The sequence below is a fragment of the Gopherus evgoodei genome, chromosome 4 (assembly GCF_007399415.2).
Source record: "Gopherus evgoodei ecotype Sinaloan lineage chromosome 4, rGopEvg1_v1.p, whole genome shotgun sequence".
In the NCBI taxonomy this organism is placed as follows: domain Eukaryota; kingdom Metazoa; phylum Chordata; order Testudines; family Testudinidae; genus Gopherus; species Gopherus evgoodei.
The window spans coordinates 42,019,886-42,037,513 of NC_044325.1; the positions used below are offsets into that span (position 1 = coordinate 42,019,886).

The 17,628-nt window shown below is 45.6% G+C and overlaps 1 protein-coding gene across 26 annotated transcripts in view; it reads right to left on the reverse strand.

The window, feature by feature from the left end:
- The window catches only part of NRXN3 (neurexin 3), a 1,499,321-nt gene that overhangs the window by 747,623 nt on the left and 734,070 nt on the right, over positions 1-17,628 (reverse strand). The window lies entirely within an intron of this gene.

The following is a 17,628-nucleotide window of genomic DNA, read 5'->3' on the forward strand; positions in this document are numbered from 1 at the left end:
AGCCAAGTAGTGTAATCTAAGCTATGCATTTGGAGAGTATTCACTACCATAGTGTCTGAGCACCTGATAAATCTCTCTCCTCACCTAAACCAGAAAAGCCCCCAGTAACATCAAGCCAGAGGTTCTATCACTGTGACATGAAGTCCTAACACTGAACCAGGCTCCCCCTGGTCTGATATTGCTCTCATGGAATAAACTCCTGGGAGTGTCACTCTGTAACTCATTCACTTCCCAGAGAAGAATACATATCTTATATGACTGGGGAGAAAGATGGGGACTGACAGCCCTGGAAGATTTGAGTTCTGATTGACTGCAGCCTAATGCCAGATAATTACTGCAGCAGTGGAAAGGAGGGAAAGAGAATCCACATCCTGTAACTGCCTTCAGCACCAGAAGGGATAGGCCTAGAGTAGCGGTATAGAGCAAACTCTACTGCTGGGCTTCTGTTGGTTGAGTTTTCTGAGCATTGTCTCTTTCTGTGCTGTTGCCAATGTACTTTAAACCCACCAGACGGTGGCTGTACCAGTCCCCTATTAAGAGAAGCCCCAATTCCTTGTCCACATCAGCTTAGACAGAGGATGCCTCTCCCTTTACAGATCCATGTGGCCTCCTCACACCCCCACTCATCAAGCTGATTTTGCTGAGTGATAGAATCATAGGACTGGAAGGGACCTTGAGAGGTCATCTAGTCCAGTCCCCTGCACCTATGGCAGGACTCAGTATTATCTTAATCTTCACAGCTTTTGAGATCCTTCAGCATCCTTGGCTGGCTGGCGATGAAAGTTTCCTGCTCCTGCTTTAACATCTTATCGTGACAGTTCTACCAGGAATCTCCTCAATACATGGGAATGTAGAAGCCAAAATAATGTAGGGAATATTAACCCTGCCTCCCACCCCCAATTTGAAATAATTTACAAGACATCGATACCTGCCACCCCCAGAGATGTCCATGATCACAGAGGAGAAGCCAGTGCACCTTAACTGAGCCTTTGGACAGAGTGATGGAAAGAATGAGAAAGCTAATGAGGCAATTGCATTAGACTATGAAAAGTCCCCCATGGTTCCCCATCACTCCCACCCAGGGCAGAGCAGGAGTCCTGCTCAGGAAATGTTCCCATGCACCTGCTCAATATGTTTATGGGAAAAGTATTTCATACACGTGAAAGGCACTGTGTTGTCCTCTATTGATGCAGAGAAGAGAGACAATGAAAAATGCCGAATCAGTGTGCCTCAGCTCTGACCTGGATATCAGTCTGTTAGAAGTGTGAGAGTAATTCATAACAAAATTCATTCAACAGATAATTCCTTTTGGGACTGGCTGGGAGGCAGCCTAGTGGCACTGGACTGGGACTCTGGTTCTATTCCAGCTCTGCCACAGACCGACTAGTGATCATGAACAAGTTCCTCGCCCTCTCAATGCCTGTTTCCCTATCTGTAAAATGAGGATAATAATATTGACTTCCTTTGTAGAGTGTGTTGAGATCTAAGGATAAAAAGAATGATATAAAAGTTCGGTATTATTACTATTCTTTGGCCTGTGAACAGAGCACAGTATGCACAGATGTAGTCATTAGCGGCAGTTATTCACACATTTATTCAAGGAATAATTATTGCGCCACAGCACATCACAGTGAACATTCAGAGTTTGCACTGTGCTATTTACTAGCACGACTTCTGTTTCCTGGGCTGGAGGACCTCCCAGCTGGTAGCACAAATGGATACTGCTACAGTCAGACTTACAATGTGAAATGTGTGTTCAGTGAACATTCAAGCTTGACATTTGCCTTTTGAGAGGATTCACCCTCGTAAAGCTCAAGCACTCAAGTATGTGGGAAGCAAACTCCAAAGAATCAGGAATATGCTTGGATCAAAATTGGCTTTGAACCAATATAGGTGAGCACATTTTTTCCATCATTCATTTAGCACTGTGTGCTTACGAGACACACAGACTCCATGGTGCTCTCAGCCTTTGGCCTCTCTGCTCCGATATCATAAAATATCAGGGTTGGAAGAGACCTCAGGAGATCATCTAGTCCAATCCCCTTAGATACTGTGAATCCCAATTAGAGCCAAACACAGGATTTGTTTTGATGGAGAAACCTGGCCCCAGTAACCAGGGCTGGCTTTAGGCCAATTCCACCAATTCCCCCGAATCGAGCCCCGCGCCCAATGAGAATCTCTTCCCTAGCTAGAGGCGCCTTTTTAATTTTAACTCAGCTGGTGGCGCTCCGAGTCTTCAGCAGCACTTCTGCGGTGGGTCCTTCGCTTGTTCTGGGTCTTCGGCGGCACTTCGGTGGCGGGTCCTTCAGTGCCGCTGAAGATCTGGAGCAAGTGAAGGACCCCCACCGAAGTGCCGCCGAAGACTCAGAGCACCGCCGGGTGAGTACAAGCCCCACGTGGTTTTTTAAAGCGGTTTTTTTTTTTGTCTTCCCTGCCAGGGCCCCATCGAAACTGTTTGAATTGGGCCCCGCACTTCCTAAAGCTGGCCCTGCCAGTAACTGGCTTGAAACTTTTCCCCACCCCCACAAACACATTCCCCACAAAAGCTACCTATTAGCCATCAGCTGATCACAATGGTTAGCTACTGGCCTGGGGAAGATCTGAAGCAGCAGATGGCTCCATTGCTAATTCCCTGAGCCATCCGAGTCCCTTCATCACATCAGTGCAGTTTTAAACAGAAGCTCTCCTTGACAAAGCAGACTCATTGCCTGCTACACTTGGCAGCTCTTACGATTGAAAAGACGCAGCATGGCGCCAGCAGCAAGTGCCAGAGGGGACTCAGAGCTCTGTTAAAACAAACAAACAAAGCAAAAACTACAAACAAACGAGCGAACAAGCAAGGCGCCATGGAAACTTTGCTCAATATGTAATAGTTTAAAGACTCGATCCCTGGAGAATTCAATTCCTTCTGCTCTGATGTGCCCTCCCGCTGTTTAACTGTGAGTTGTGTCAGCTCACAGCTGCTGCTCTCCACAGGCCCTGGGCTGCCATCAGACATAGGCACATCTAGAAGATGAGAGGCCTTTCCCCCGCCCCTTGAAATGGCAGCCCTCAAGTCCTGGTGGCAGAGAAGTGGATGGAGAAAGGAAATTTGCATTAGGCCAGTACTAACAGAATGAGCCAGGGCAAAAGCCAGACCCAGTTGCAGCTGCCGGTCAGTCAGATGATACATCCCCAGGCTGATGTTTACACTGAGTGCAGAATGCAGAAGAGTTTACTGGGTCGGGTGCCATGTGGATCCGAACCAGAGCACCAGATCCAAAACCTCCTCAAACTTGGAGGGGAAGTTCTCACCTAGATCCTGGCCCTCATCTCAAGGCTTGGATCCTGCTCCAAGAGATGGATCAGAACTGGAATGCCGTAACCAAAACCCACTCAAACTCTCGGGGCACATCCTGATCTAGTTGTGCATTCTGTGACTCAGCCCAATCTCTACTTGATAATCATTAGATATTTCAGTACAATAGCAAGCAGAGGTTAATGTGGCAAGAACCACACCCTTTGTGGACCTAAAGAATGCCCCTGCATAATCAGGAAACACTCTCACGTTGTTATCTAACTATCCACAGATACTAAAATCCCAAACACTAAGGGCTTGTCTACATCAGAAAGTTGCAGCGCTGGTGAGGGAGTTACAGCACTGCAACTTAGGAGGTGTACACATCTGCAGGGCACCACCAGCGCTGCAACTCCCTGTTTGCAGCGCTGGCCGTACTCCCGTTTTGTCTCGGGTGTAGAGGATCCAGCGCTGGTGATCCAGCGCTGGTAATCAAGTATAGACACTTACCAGCACTTTTCTTGACCTCTGTGGAATAAGCAGGTATCCCAGCATACCTGAGGAAGCCTCTGGTAATCAAGCTGGTCTCCTTCCCCGGTTTGCTCTCGCGTTCCCCGAACCGCGAGCAAGCAGGTCTCCTTCCCTGAGGTTTGCTGGGTGGTTCCGGGAACGCGAGAGCAAACCGCGGCGAAGCTGGTCTCCTTTCCCGGTTTGCTCTCTCGTTCCCCGAACCCCCGAGCAAGCAGGTCTCCTTCCCTGCGGTTTGCAGGGTGGTTCGGGGAACGCGAGAGCAAACCGCGGCGAAGCTGGTCTTCTTTCCCGGTTTGCTCTCTCGTTCCCCGAACCCCGAGCAAGCAGGTCTCCTTCCCTGCGGTTTGCAGGGTGGTTCGGGGAACGCGAGAGCAAACCGTGGCGAAGCTGGTCTCCTTTCCCGGTTTGCTCTCTTGTTCCCCGAACCCCGAGCAAGCAGGTCTCCTTCCCTGCGGTTTGCAGGGGGGTTCGGGGAACGCGACAGCAAACCGCGGCGAAGCTGGTCTCCTTCCCCGGTTTGCTCTCGCCTTCCCCGAACCCCCCTTGAAGCCGCCCAACAGCGCTGCAGTGTGGCCACATCTAACACCACTTGCAGCGCTGGTTGCTGTAAGTGTGGCCACTCTGCAGCGCTGGCCCTATACAGCTGTACTAATACAGCTGTAACAACCAGCGCTGCAAAATTTTAGATGTAGACATGGCCTAAGCCTTAATTTGCAGATGTTGTACTAAAATAGGCATAAGATATCCACGTGCAAGGTGCTCTGGGACATACAGATAAACCCCACAACAATACCACTCAGCCCTGATTTATCACTAGCACACTACAGTGCTGCCAAGTTCACACTTCAGCAGAGGTGTGGGATCCACAGAGAAATCACCCGGGGAACAGCCTCCAAATGAAGGAAAAACACCTGCCCGAGCAGATTGGAGGGTCTTTTAAAATAGAGCTGTTGGTTTTAAGCCTCAGTTCTGGGGTAGGGAGTGAGGGTCAGGAAGAGATTTGTGTTTTCTTATAAGGTAATTAGCAGTGACTTCAAAAGCTTGCTAGAGGCTCTGAGATGGAAAACTCCTCTGGCCCTAGAGAAGATGCATTACAGAGCATTTACCATGGTTATTTACAGCACAGCCCATCAGATTAACGGCTGCCTGGTAGAAAACTGTAGATTCAGGAGGTCAGGTCCAAATGAGCCCTGAACTAAGTGAATAACCTTTGCAACAATGATGGAAACTGTTGTTATTTAAAGAAATGCGATCGAGTTTAAGGCCCGAAGTTTCAGGTGCATGGAATGTGAAGGCTGAAGAAAATCTGACAGGACAATGACTTCACTTGCACTGCAACAACTCCTCCTCTCTCCTGAATGCTGCAAACCCAAATCTTACAGCATCACGCTACAGTGCAAGAACCAGAAAGCCAAACCATAAACAGAAAGTTTAAACAGCAAATCCAGTTTCACTGTCCAAACTGAGCAAACTGCAGACAAAACACAAACCACATCAGCAGTGAGAAGGAAATCAGGAGTCTTATCCCAAGAGGTGCTGAGATCTGCTGCTATTGACTTTGCTGGGCGTTGTGGGTGCTCCGCCACCTGCCAGGATCAGGCTCTAAAGAGTTAAAAAAACCAAAACCAAAACCAAAAAAACCCTTTCAACCCCCACTTACACAGGTAAGGATTTGTGGTTTTTTCCCCATTATGGGGCCCCTGGAAGGTGGAAGGGAAGACAAGTAAGATAGCAGATTGGTGGCAGCAGAAAGATAGGAGAGCAGAAGGACAAACACTTTGGAAATGCTGAGAACAGGAGCAGTAGAAGAGGTGCAGAAAAATTATTTGCTACCGAAGTATCAGGAAATGAGAGGTACCTTTGTGATGATACCAAGTGTGCCTGTAGTAAAGAGGAAACATCTACAGCTATCACTGGGATGTTATCTCGGGGGATCTGAAATGGGATCTGGTCTTTCACCTCTAAATGACCAGCTTGACTCCAGCCACAAGACTCTTCTGTGAAATGAGTTGGTGCTGTCCATCTAGTTCCTAGAAAACAGGTGGCCAGGCCACTAAAAATCACCCTCCACAGTGGCACTCATTGGTTCTGTTATCAATCATCTCAGTGGCAAGGTCAAGTACTGAATGGACCATAGATAATCAATTCTCTTTTACCCACAGAAGTTGTCCCTCTCTGTGAGGGTGACACACAATGGTAGCAGCCCAAGTGGAAATTCCAGTAGACTACATTGTATCTCTGGGTTGGCTTCTAAGGATCAATCTCTGTTTATTTCTACTGGAAAGTCAGTAGCTGCAGGAAACCAGTGTTTCTCTCTTCCAAAACCTAGTTGCAAGCTGGATCCCGTTGAAAACTGTTTAACAGGAATTTTCCCAGGGAAGTGGCTGTGTGTTGGGGAAACTCAGAACTGCCAATGATTGTGCTTTACCTGCTCTATGGTTGGAGGATTTTGTCCCTATGGCTGCACCTTCATCACCACTAAAATTCTTTGGGAAAAGAAAAAAAAGTCAATTTGTGTGGCTAGACAGACCACCACAACACAAAAACATACATACACCTGAAGAGGTGCCTACACTGTTCTGATTTTCTGTTTAATACAGCAGTTCTCAAAATGTAACATCTCAGAGAAGCCTCCTGCGGGTTCTGTAAGCCCTCATAAGTGATGGCAAAGCCACAGAGTTGGCTAAGCAAGGAAGGAAAATGGAAACTGCCAAAGGCTGTACACTGCCTGAGGTGATTTCGGAAAATCTCTTTGTGGGATTAATTTGGAGAGGAGAAAAAGGCAGCCGGAGAGAAATAGATTCTAATTTCATTTCAGTTTACTCCTTTCAACTATTCACCAAGGACCTGGGAAGTCCAACGATGCACATGTGGACAACCTGCAGGACCACAGCACCATCTAGTGGGAGTGAGGAGACCAAGCACCTCAGCACTTGAGACAGCTGCTGCTTGGCTTTTCAGTAGCCCCCTCTTCTAACAAATCTCTGTTGAATTTGTGCTTTATTAAAAATAATGTTCGTTGCAGATCTATAAAGAACGAATGAACAAACAACTCCCTATTTTTATCTCTCAAACTCATCACCATTAACATAAACACTGGGGGCCTTTACATAAATAGAGACGCGTGGGCAGAGAACCATCTGTAATGAATGTTACTTGCCATCAGTCCTATTGCAGCTGTGAGCACCCTCTTGTTGCAGACCTTAACCTACTGTAGTTATGATGAGCACCATCACCAGGCCTCAAAAGCATAACCTTGTCAAACTTCAAGCGGTCCTCCAAGTTGAATTAGCCCCGGGAATTTTCATCTTCCTGGTCCCAAAAGAAAAAGGGCCCTTCGGAGAGCTGGAGAGAAACCCCAGAGGTACACTGTCACCCTCCACAGTATCGGTTATCAGCACTAGAAGCGTCGCTGGATGAAGCGTTACTGAGTGGCAGACATCACCTGGTTCATTCCTTCCCTCTCAAACTACCTGGACAGAAATGTGAACTTCCTGCCACTAGCAGAGGTCGTTTTGAATGACTAGCTTGGTGTTCTCTCAGGCACTGGTCTTTGGGTTGAAATTTACCCCATTGTAGAAGGTGCGATGCACCAAGTAAAACTCCTGCTAAAGGCTTAAGCATAGGCCCTTGTGCTGGTGTTATACATGGAAATGAATCTGACTCATTCTGCTGCATCCCAAACACTGTGTAGGAGTCCAACAAACTTTCTCTACCCACAGAAAGGTTCGACGGCCATCTATAAGTTCTGGCATGAAGATCTGTGATGGTTTTTATTTCAGCCTGAGCCCCAGAAATTGGCTTCAAGGCTAGGGCCTCAATGTGTTCCTGGTGCTATGTCCACTCTACTTTAAACGAACTGAGCAATGGGTCTTCCAAAGCACTTCCCTGCAGAAGCTACTTCAGAGCCTGGTGGATGTCTCTGTTAGGGCATTTCCCCAGATACATCTGAACATTCTTGCACTTTATAAGAGTTTATATGAGATGCATTTCTAATGAGCGGGCACAGGGCCATCCTTTGGATTTATGGGGCCCTATGCAATATTATTAAACTGATGCCCGCAGATCCCCAGAAGAACCTCCCCCCCATCGCTGACACACACTGAGCTTCGTACTCAGCAGACGCTGTGGCAGCCTAGGCTTGCAGCCTGGTAGAGGAGAGAGGAGGCAGCAAAGGATACCAAGCCGCCTGGCCCACCTCACGGCAGCAAAGAATCACAGCTCCCTGCAGAGACCCCTGTACCGTCTCCCTCATGCAGACTGAGCCGCACCAGCGCATTTGGCTCTGTGAATACAGCCCCTACCTAAGGGGACTGAAGGACGCACTTGGTGTGTGGGAGCCGACCGGCTCTTACTCGCTGTACTGGTGGTGCCCCAAAGTTTTGGGTGCCTTATGCAGCCGCGTATGCTTAAGTATGGCCCTGAGCAGGCATGAGTTGAACAACATAAACCTTCACCCTCACACACCACCACATTATGATGGTCTGAACGTACTGGTCCAGGTTTTGATGTTGACAGCACACAGACTGAACATACTCTTGCAAAGGGCAGGAGAAAAGAGAGAGACAGACTGCTGATTTGCATACATTATATGTAATTCACTATCCCCAGTACAAACTCCTACCATGAGCTGGGGTTAAACAATGGGAAGCATGGGGAGATCTCACCTCTCATTATGAAGGCCCTTGTAACCCCACAGAAGTATTGAAGTATTGTCGGGAATTCACCAAGCAAGAGACTATCTAGCTGTGGGATGGAGTGTGTTGAATACACAGCAAAGTAGTTTCTATTTGAAAAACAGAAGATCTCTTTAAGCATACAGTACTATTATTAGCATTAGCCTTCATGCATTGACTAGGTGCTTGTGTAGATTTTCTGGATTGAAAAGTTATAGGATTGGAAATATAACCCACAATAACAGTGCGTGGTCCTTATCCCTCATCCACCATCAAATAGCTGGACTGCCTACAGAGATTTATGGAGCTGACACTGCCTGTCAAACACTAGCTCTCAGAACTTTAGCTCAAAAGCAGTGTGAATTCATGGTTTTAGATCCAGAGGCCCTGGGTTCAATCCCCCAGATAACCCACCAGAGCATCGTTACCAAAACTAAGCAGAGAAAATAATCTGTTGATTTCAGCATAAGAGTTCTCAAAGCTCCATTGGGTGCTCTCCCTGGTTTAGATTCCTAAACTCACTCCTGAACCACAAATACTCATCAGGGAGTACAGTCTGCATCCTAGGTGGAAGAAATCTGACTACTGAAGCCTCAGATATTTTAAAAAACAAAACAAAAGCACAGTGATAGATCCCTCTGCAGCATTGAGTAGTCTTCCCCTCCCCTATGGGGAAATCAGTGGCAGATGAACTATTAAAGACATAGATGCTTCTTCGGGACCTACAAACTGCATGATTGATGGCCTGTGATATCTGCCATCCATCTTCATCATTTGCCTGAGATCAGCAGGGCAGAGATGTAGCAGGCAGAAGGTCATTTTTACTGTAATTTGGGGGTGAGAGGGAAGCTATGACAGATAGTTAAGGGAAGCCAGCAAACTTGACACCAGCTTTGCAGTGGCCAAGCTATGCAATTAAGTTTCAAAGCAAAGGCAGGAGAGGAGGAGGAGAACTCTGACCATGTTTCTTTTAAGATGACAGGCCAGACAGTGTTTCTTTAACAGAAAGAAACAGTTTGTGTTTGGCAGGTGTATTATTAACACTCAAGTCAAATAAAAAGTTATTTTAGTTCTGGGGTTTGGCTACAAGACCTAGGAGAGCTCCTCAACTAAACCAAATCAGCAATTATTCCCATGCTGGAAATTGTTGTTGCTAAGAAGGCCCAGTAAAAACTCACTCTCACTTAGTTACCCTTTGCTCTCTCATGGAAGGAGCTATTCACTGCTTCAGGTCTCAGTTCTGCACCCCCAAAGTTCCAATACTGGAGTGCACCGAATCCCAGATAGTTATGGGACAGCACTGCAGGTACACATTTGTCAAAGTACTACATATGTCTCATGACCCGCAATGTTATGCAGCTCATCTTCAATGCAGAGCATTAGAGGGGTTCACAAGGATTCACACCTAAAAGCTGGCAGATGATCTATAATCAACCTATGGCTCAGTAAGGTACAGGGTCAGCTACTTCACATAACCACGAACAAAGCTGTGTTTCTATTAACAGTTCTCTGCTGCAGACAGCTATTTTCAGTCATTTCATTCTTGCCTTATTGCCGATGAGCTGAAAGGACAAAGAAAGGATCTCTCTCTTCAGTGTTTGGTCCATGGGGGAAGTTCTCCATGCTGTAGAGAATCTTTACATGGGTTACTGGAAGTCCCACTCTCCAGTCCCAATATTTCTCAAGGCACAGTTGTCTCTAAGCAGTGAAACACCTCCAGACAATCAAATCCATCCAAAAGCCCTCCCCCCTCCACAGCCCACTTCACAGGTACCCACACAGCCAACCTCAATCTGCCCCTTGGGGATCATTAGTCTGATAACTGTAATTAAGATTTTGTATCTAATCCCCAGTGTTCCACAGCTGAGCCTATTATACCAGCTTCTGGGTAACAAGCCTATAATGTTACAGATATGTCTCCATGTACAGCTAAGCTCCACTGGAGATCAGTAGGCAGCCATCTTCCAATGACAGGCAATAATTAGCGCATTAGGCAGCTTGGATAATGAACAAGAATCTCCTCCAGGACCTTTCATTTCCCTCTGCCTTAGGTTTTTCCTGTCAAGAACTTTCATCATAAAAAAGGGGAGAAAAAAATAGACTGGATCTCTCTCTCTTTTACACAGACCTGGACTTACTTATGGGCTCAAGATCTATTCCCAAAAGGACAAAATTCTAACACAGGCTGTCTGTGCATTCTGGCATTCTTATGGCTGCTGGGCACAATGTTGGACCCTGCAAATACTTCATGGTATAGATTGTCCAAATTAGGACTGTGATTTTAAAGGCGATCTTCTCTTTTGAGTACAGCACTGAACTTCATAAAAATCTGATAAAAATCTCAATCAGATTCAGTGAGATTTTCATCTTAGTGATGCTAGTATAATTCCAAAGTAACTCTACTGAAATCAGTGGCATTACTCCGCGTTTACACTGCTGCAACTATGAACAGAATCTGGCCCATAAAAGCTAGAGGTGGAACAGACCTATTTAGAGCCACATCTATCTATCCCCGCTGTTAGGAGTGTTAGTAATGATAATGTAGTATTCAGGCCTGTATATTTGCCTGAGATAGAATTTTGGGTCTTGTTTGCTCATTTGATTTTTGATATTTTTATATTCTTAATAATGTGTGAACAAAGAACAAAGACACTGTGTGTTAAATCTGCCCACAAGCAGATGGGGTGACAAGAAATAGAGCTAAAGTGTTGCTGGTTAGAGTGGGAGTTTAATATATGAGCACATAATTGAAGGACAGTCCTGCCTCAACTCCTCTCCTGAGATAAGGTCAGGTAACCAGTCAGGAGGGGCAAAGAGGAGTGGGGAGGGGGAAGAGAAGGTATAAGAAACACTAAAAGCCAAAGAAATGTCTAGCCCTGACTGAAACACAACCTCACTCCTTACCCCTCCTATGGGATACAAAAGAGGTGGTACTGAATCGCCCAGAACCAGGAACCTCCAAAACAGAACATCACCATAAATTGTAAGGGATGGGACCAAGGACTGTGCACTACAGGTATAATTATGCCTGCTAAGGAAGGGAAAACTGGGACAGTGAGAAAAAAGGCTCTACAGGCATGAAGAGCTATGGACGTGCTTGCCTGATTAACCCCAATAAACAATGCATTGACTGCACTTTGGACTTCTGATCTTCTGCTTTCTGTCGGTGTGACAGGAACCAGGAGAAGGGTGAAGGGAGTTTTAAACCTGCTATTGCCAATTCTGTATCCCAGAACCAGTAAGCTGGAAAAACGCAAGTCATTAAAAGGCAAAAAAGCAGGTAGGTTTAAAGTCTAAAGTAAATCCATTGACAGCTCCTTTTAAACTTTCATATATCAAAGGCTGTAAAGGCCTTCAATATTGTATTCTACAGCTAATGGAGTTTTGGTTTGCAGATCATCTTCAATAGAGGTAGGCAGTTTGGGGGGCACAGCATGCCAATTTTGTGGCAACATCAATTTGTGGCAATGCCTGGTCATAGCAGTGCTTCTCAGAACACATGGATAGGCCACCAATGAAATCTACCCTCTCTGAGTCCAGCCTTTATGCTTCATAGTGGGGATGAAACTTCTGTGATCAAACTATCCACAACAAAAGCCACAAGATGTCAACAATGACTCGCAGAAAATGTCACATGGCAAAATAGTGCCCATGATGGGTGCCAAGCTATGGAGAGGCTTGTCAAAACTGGTTTGTAAGAGTGGCACAGAACACAGAGAACAAAGTCAGGAAGACAAAAAGTAACTTCTAGTGCATCTTGTTCAAAGGCTGCTACGGAAGCTGCTGTTACTGCCACCTGTATAAACCCCCTTCCTTTCCATCCCATCAAACTCCGTGGCATCACTGGACCATAGCTTATGTGGTGACAGCAGCCAGGTGTGCACAGATACCAGTGACTGATTGCGGATCTTCTATCAAAAGCTCCCTGTGCCAAGCTGCTGATGCAGTAGTAATTAGATTACCCACTCGAATGCTAAGGAGCTAGCTGCATTTGGGGGAGCAGGAAAGAGTACGTTTGCCAGGCTCTCTGTTGGAAAGAAGGAGATGGTTTTCAGCCTGAGTACCTGAGGGAGAAGTGCAAAGGTGCGGGAAAGAACATTCCAGGGACAGCTGCTCCCAAACTCCCTCCTTACCACAAATCTCACTCAAAACATTTAGGTCCAAATTCACCACAGTGTTAACATGGCTAACCCGCAGGGATGACTCCAGATGAGTGCAAGAGTAGTATGCCAACTGGACTCGCTTTCAAACAAGCTCTTGACCTGCATCCCAGAGAGACGCTTTACAGGTGCGATTTCAGGGTGAACTTGCTCCCCTGCTTACCAAAAGGCAACAAAACCTTCTTAACCACTTGAGTGCTGGAACAAATACACGTTATTTATGCTACAGCAAGGGAGAGGCGAAAGGCGCTTTACAAAGCATGAAAGGCAGATCCCTGTCCTGAAGATAGTACAGTTCCAAACATAACACAGCAAGTGATGGCAAACAGTTAAACGAGGGAAGAAGAACAAAGGTCATGACCAGTAATGATCCTGTGATTTATATCGCATGCTGAGTACACAGCCACATTTATATCGACTTCCGCCTGCCTCTTCTTATTTTGGAAGGATGAGGTCAGTAAGGCACAGGGGCAGAGAACAGCATCGGAAGGCCAACCGACAGCAGAGCGGAATTGGAAGGAGCAGAGCAAGGATGCTTGATTGACTGGATCAGGCAGGCAGTTCTGGTTATAGGTGACGTAAAAAGGCACTGAGGAGAGAGGGGACGAAAAAGATGAAGGAAGGAGCAAGGTGAGAGGAGCGGAGGAGAGAGTAGGATGCCTGCTCTGCTCTAATAAGGCCTGATTCATGTGAGTTGAATCAGAGGTGGCTTTTGCTTCACGTAGGGTAGACTTCGCTATAGATGCATGCTGGGGTGGGGGTAGGGGAGAGAGTGTTTGCTTTTATTTAAACAGCTAATCAGTTTAGCCACACATAACTAATGAAGCATGTGCAGATTTATTTCTGACATACCAGCAGCTTCTCAGTGCTTACTGCTCTCAGTATCAATAAGTAATAAGATGGCCACATTACAGATGAATGGGTGATAATTAAACATGGGCAACAAAAGAGCTTCTGCAAATAAATCAAGCTGAACCAATGGAGATGAAGTTACAATGAGGTTATGATGCCTGGACACCAGGTAATTGGCCCACTGGCAACAACAATCACTGAGAAGGGGGGAAAAGTGCTTGCCTCTGAGTAACAGGTTTTAATCTGAGCGCAAAAAATAGCTATGGTGGCATAGATTAAATGAGCTAGGAGGGGAAAGGATCTTAGTCTCGTTCTCTGAGGCAGGTGAGCACTTCATAAAAAGCCCTCATCATTACTGCTTTAACTGTCCTCCTTGCTGGGAGTCTCAGCAGAGAATCCAGGGACTGAATGTCACATGGAGGCTAAATCTCCATTTCATTACTGAAGGTCAGGGTTGTACCATATTCTTTAGGCAGGATGAGTGACGTTTGTCCTGTCACTGCTCATTGTCCACCTGCTCTACAGGTCTTTGGACTCCGGAACTGTCAATCTAGCATCTATCAACAGTGCTAAATTCACTCAATGTAAAAAACACAAAGAGCAAAGTGCAGAGGAAGATGGCAGGGCCACAATGTTCACAGATGGCCTGCGCCTACTTCCCTGTTCTTAGGCCCATCACATTCTGACCTTAATTCAAAAATTTTGTTCTGAGATTTATTCAGAAACTGCTAATTTTGGCGCTGACATTTTTAACTGAGCTGAAGGACAAGAGAGCTCCACTAACATGAACCAGCCCCCGTCAAATACAGAGCTGGAGTCCAGGAGGGCTTGATCATGACAAAGCCATTACTATATGAATGAGTCACATGCATGGAGGAAGTAACCCTGCCTCCCTCTCTCGTCTCTCCCACCCCACACACAGTAACGGGGTTTACCAGATCAAAGAAGCAGTGCATGGGTTATAAATCACATGGAAAGTATCCTTTGATGAAAAATGCTGCCAGTTACTGTGAAAAGAACAGTCCCATATTACTACTTCCCCAGGCAACAGAACGAGCACGTCTCACCTACTAGCACCAATGTTTGAGTAAGAAGATCGTTCTGTTTGTAGCAATGCACACATGGGAAGTGAGAGAGAAGATATACAAAAGATGAGCAAACATGGATTGCTTCTTTTTCCTGCAGACTGAATGGAAAACTTGTTTTAACAGCTTGGATCAATATTACAACCTATAATTTTAAAAAAATAAATAAATAAAACCAGAAATCTGCTTGATAGCCAACAGACAGACTTAACAACCATTCCACCAGACAGCTGTTTGGAAAGGTGCTTCACACTCTCCTGTCTGCTCTAGCCACACCACTAGCTATCAATCTGTTACAGACAATGAGCCTCTATTAATACACACCTGAATCAGCCTCTAAACATTTGCCATCTACATGAGACACAGAGTAACTAGCAGCTCTCTGTGAGATCCAGTTTCATCTCGTCCCACTGCATTCCCTTTAGCTGGATCTGTGAAGCCTAGCTTTATAGGACTTCACTATAGAGGACAATCTGATGGTCTGACTACAGAGATATGGGACACATTATAGTTCCATGACCAAGATTATAGACAACAATTTTTGCAGATGGTACGTCTCAAGTTACTGGGAGCCTGGAATTAATACATTAAAGGTCCAGTGTTAAAGTAAAGACCTAAGCTATGTCTACACTACAACTTATGTTGACATAACTTATTCAGGGGTGTGAATAAATCACTCCCTAGTTACATAAATTACACCAACCTAAACATTGGTGTGGACAGCACTATGTCAATGGAAGAGCTTCTCCTGCTGACTTAGCTATTGCCTCTTGTCGAGGTGGTTTTATTATGCCAATGGAAGAGCTCTCCCATGTCCCTACAAAGCGTTGTATGTTTAGACAAGCCCTTTGTGTCTGTACTGAACAAATCTAGCTAGGCTGGGAGGCTCCACAGATCTGAGTTATTCGATTACACTGACATTTTGTCCTAATTTGGAAATTCAGTACCTTAGCAGCACATGAAAAATTCCTGCATTTGGATGCTCAATGTGACATGTAGGCACGTCAATGCCTGATTAATATCCATAAGTGCCAACTGTAGCATCCTAATGCTGGATTTTTCCACCTTATCAGTCTGCTCACATTAGAAAATTGGGTTGCAAGTCAAAAAGATTGGACTCATTGACCAGAATTGCTCCATCATTAACAAGTAGCAGTCCCAGCTGGGAGCAGAATTGAACCCACATTTCCAGAACTTTAGACATTTCTTTGACTCTCCCACACACTCTCGCTGTTTGCAGTTTTAGTACAAATCAGTATCCAAGGCAGAAACCAGGAAAACAGTAGCACTAGATCATGCCTGATTACACATTTTTACAGCCCATATTTTAAAATTATTCAATGTTTTCTAACCAGCTTGTGCATTATATAATGTATCTTTTTTTTTTCATTTATACTCAAACTGAGAAGTGCAATAGCAGCAGAAAGTCCATTCCAGAAAGGTACAGAAAGTCCTACTTGTGGGATTGAATTAGACTAATTGCTCCAAATGAGGATTACTATGTCACCAAGTCTTCTTGAGCATCGGTCAACACAGAAGACTCCTTCAGTCTGTAAGGTTTGTGCTAGCAAGTTACAATTCACACCTACTGATTACTGGGGACTAGATAAAGCAGCTACTGAGAGATTCATTTAAATGGACTAGCTGTGCCATTTATCCATCCCACAGCATTACTGAAATGTGCTGCACTGAATCTATTCCAGTGCAATCATCCCAACGAGGACACGTAAGCTATTTATCGAAATGGGATGAGAAAGCAGTTCATCTGGGTCAAATTTTGCTTTCTTACACACTGGCATAAATCTAACTCCACTGATTAGTCTTCAGTATAAAATGGGTACTGCAGCCATGCACTTACACCAGTGCAAGAGTAGAAATTGATCCTAATGTATTTATTTGATGAGCATCTACCAAAATAACAGAAACAGACTGTGTTTAAAAAAACATCTTGAGCCAGCAGTTCCTAACACATTCTTAAATGGCAACTAAGGCTACAGCTTGTGTAGAGGAAGGTTTCAGAGCGGGCTATTTTCTCCTGCCAGCCACCCCACTAAATCCAGTTCACATGACGCATAATTCACTCTCACAATCCGATACTAGCACTTCTGTTTGCATCAGACAAGGTGTAATAAGAAACATGTTGAACAGACATGGAACAAGAGCCAACTGCAGCAACCCATGGTTTGTAGCAGAAGTGAGGTGATCAGGGACAGGAAAAGGCATCTCAAGCCTCAATGCTTGGCAGAGATTTTGAACACAACAAGATGGCACACGTACCTCGTGCAGATCCCAGCTGGACTCTTGCTGCTTTGGAGCAGTCAGTGTGACTTACCTTCCCAGCTCTTTTTCAGACACACATCCTCCCGCGAGCATTTCCGATTCACTGGCAAGGGCACATACAAGCACCCGCTGGCATTTGGAAGCTGGTCGCTGCATCTGAGTCACCATCACTCAGATCAAACTACTCTCTGACTGCCCTGCATGGCTTTCCAGCTGCCAGCTTCAAAGTGGCAAGGAATGCCTAATTACAGACTCAGGAACCTGGCCCTGTTGACACTTCAGAGCCTGCCTGAATTCATTAGCAACAGTGTAACAAGGGCATGGCAACACTCTGGAGCCCCGAAGCCCATTAGGAACAAGGAAGAACACAATGTCAATAATCCCTTTAGAGCTCTCCAAGGCACTCACTTAAATGCTGCTTAACAGATTCCAAAGTAGGGTTTCTCTACACTACTAGCCTTATAACATGATTTGCTTAGCAAGTTGAAGCTGAACAACAGAGTAGTGCTCAAAAGTGGGGGACTAGCGACCATATGTGACAAACAGGGAGCTACACTGATCATTTTTTGAAAGAGTGGAAGAGAACTACGGGGAGAGAGGTCAGCATGGCAAGGAGATAGTGATGGTGTCTGCTATGAAGCCCAAGATCAGAGCTTACCTGCCCATTGGTCCAGACCACACTGTGAATCTCTTTTCAAACAGAACACTGGTAGACACCCTGGGCCAAAATTTGCTCTCACTGATTTGTGGAAGGCCAAGTTTCACAG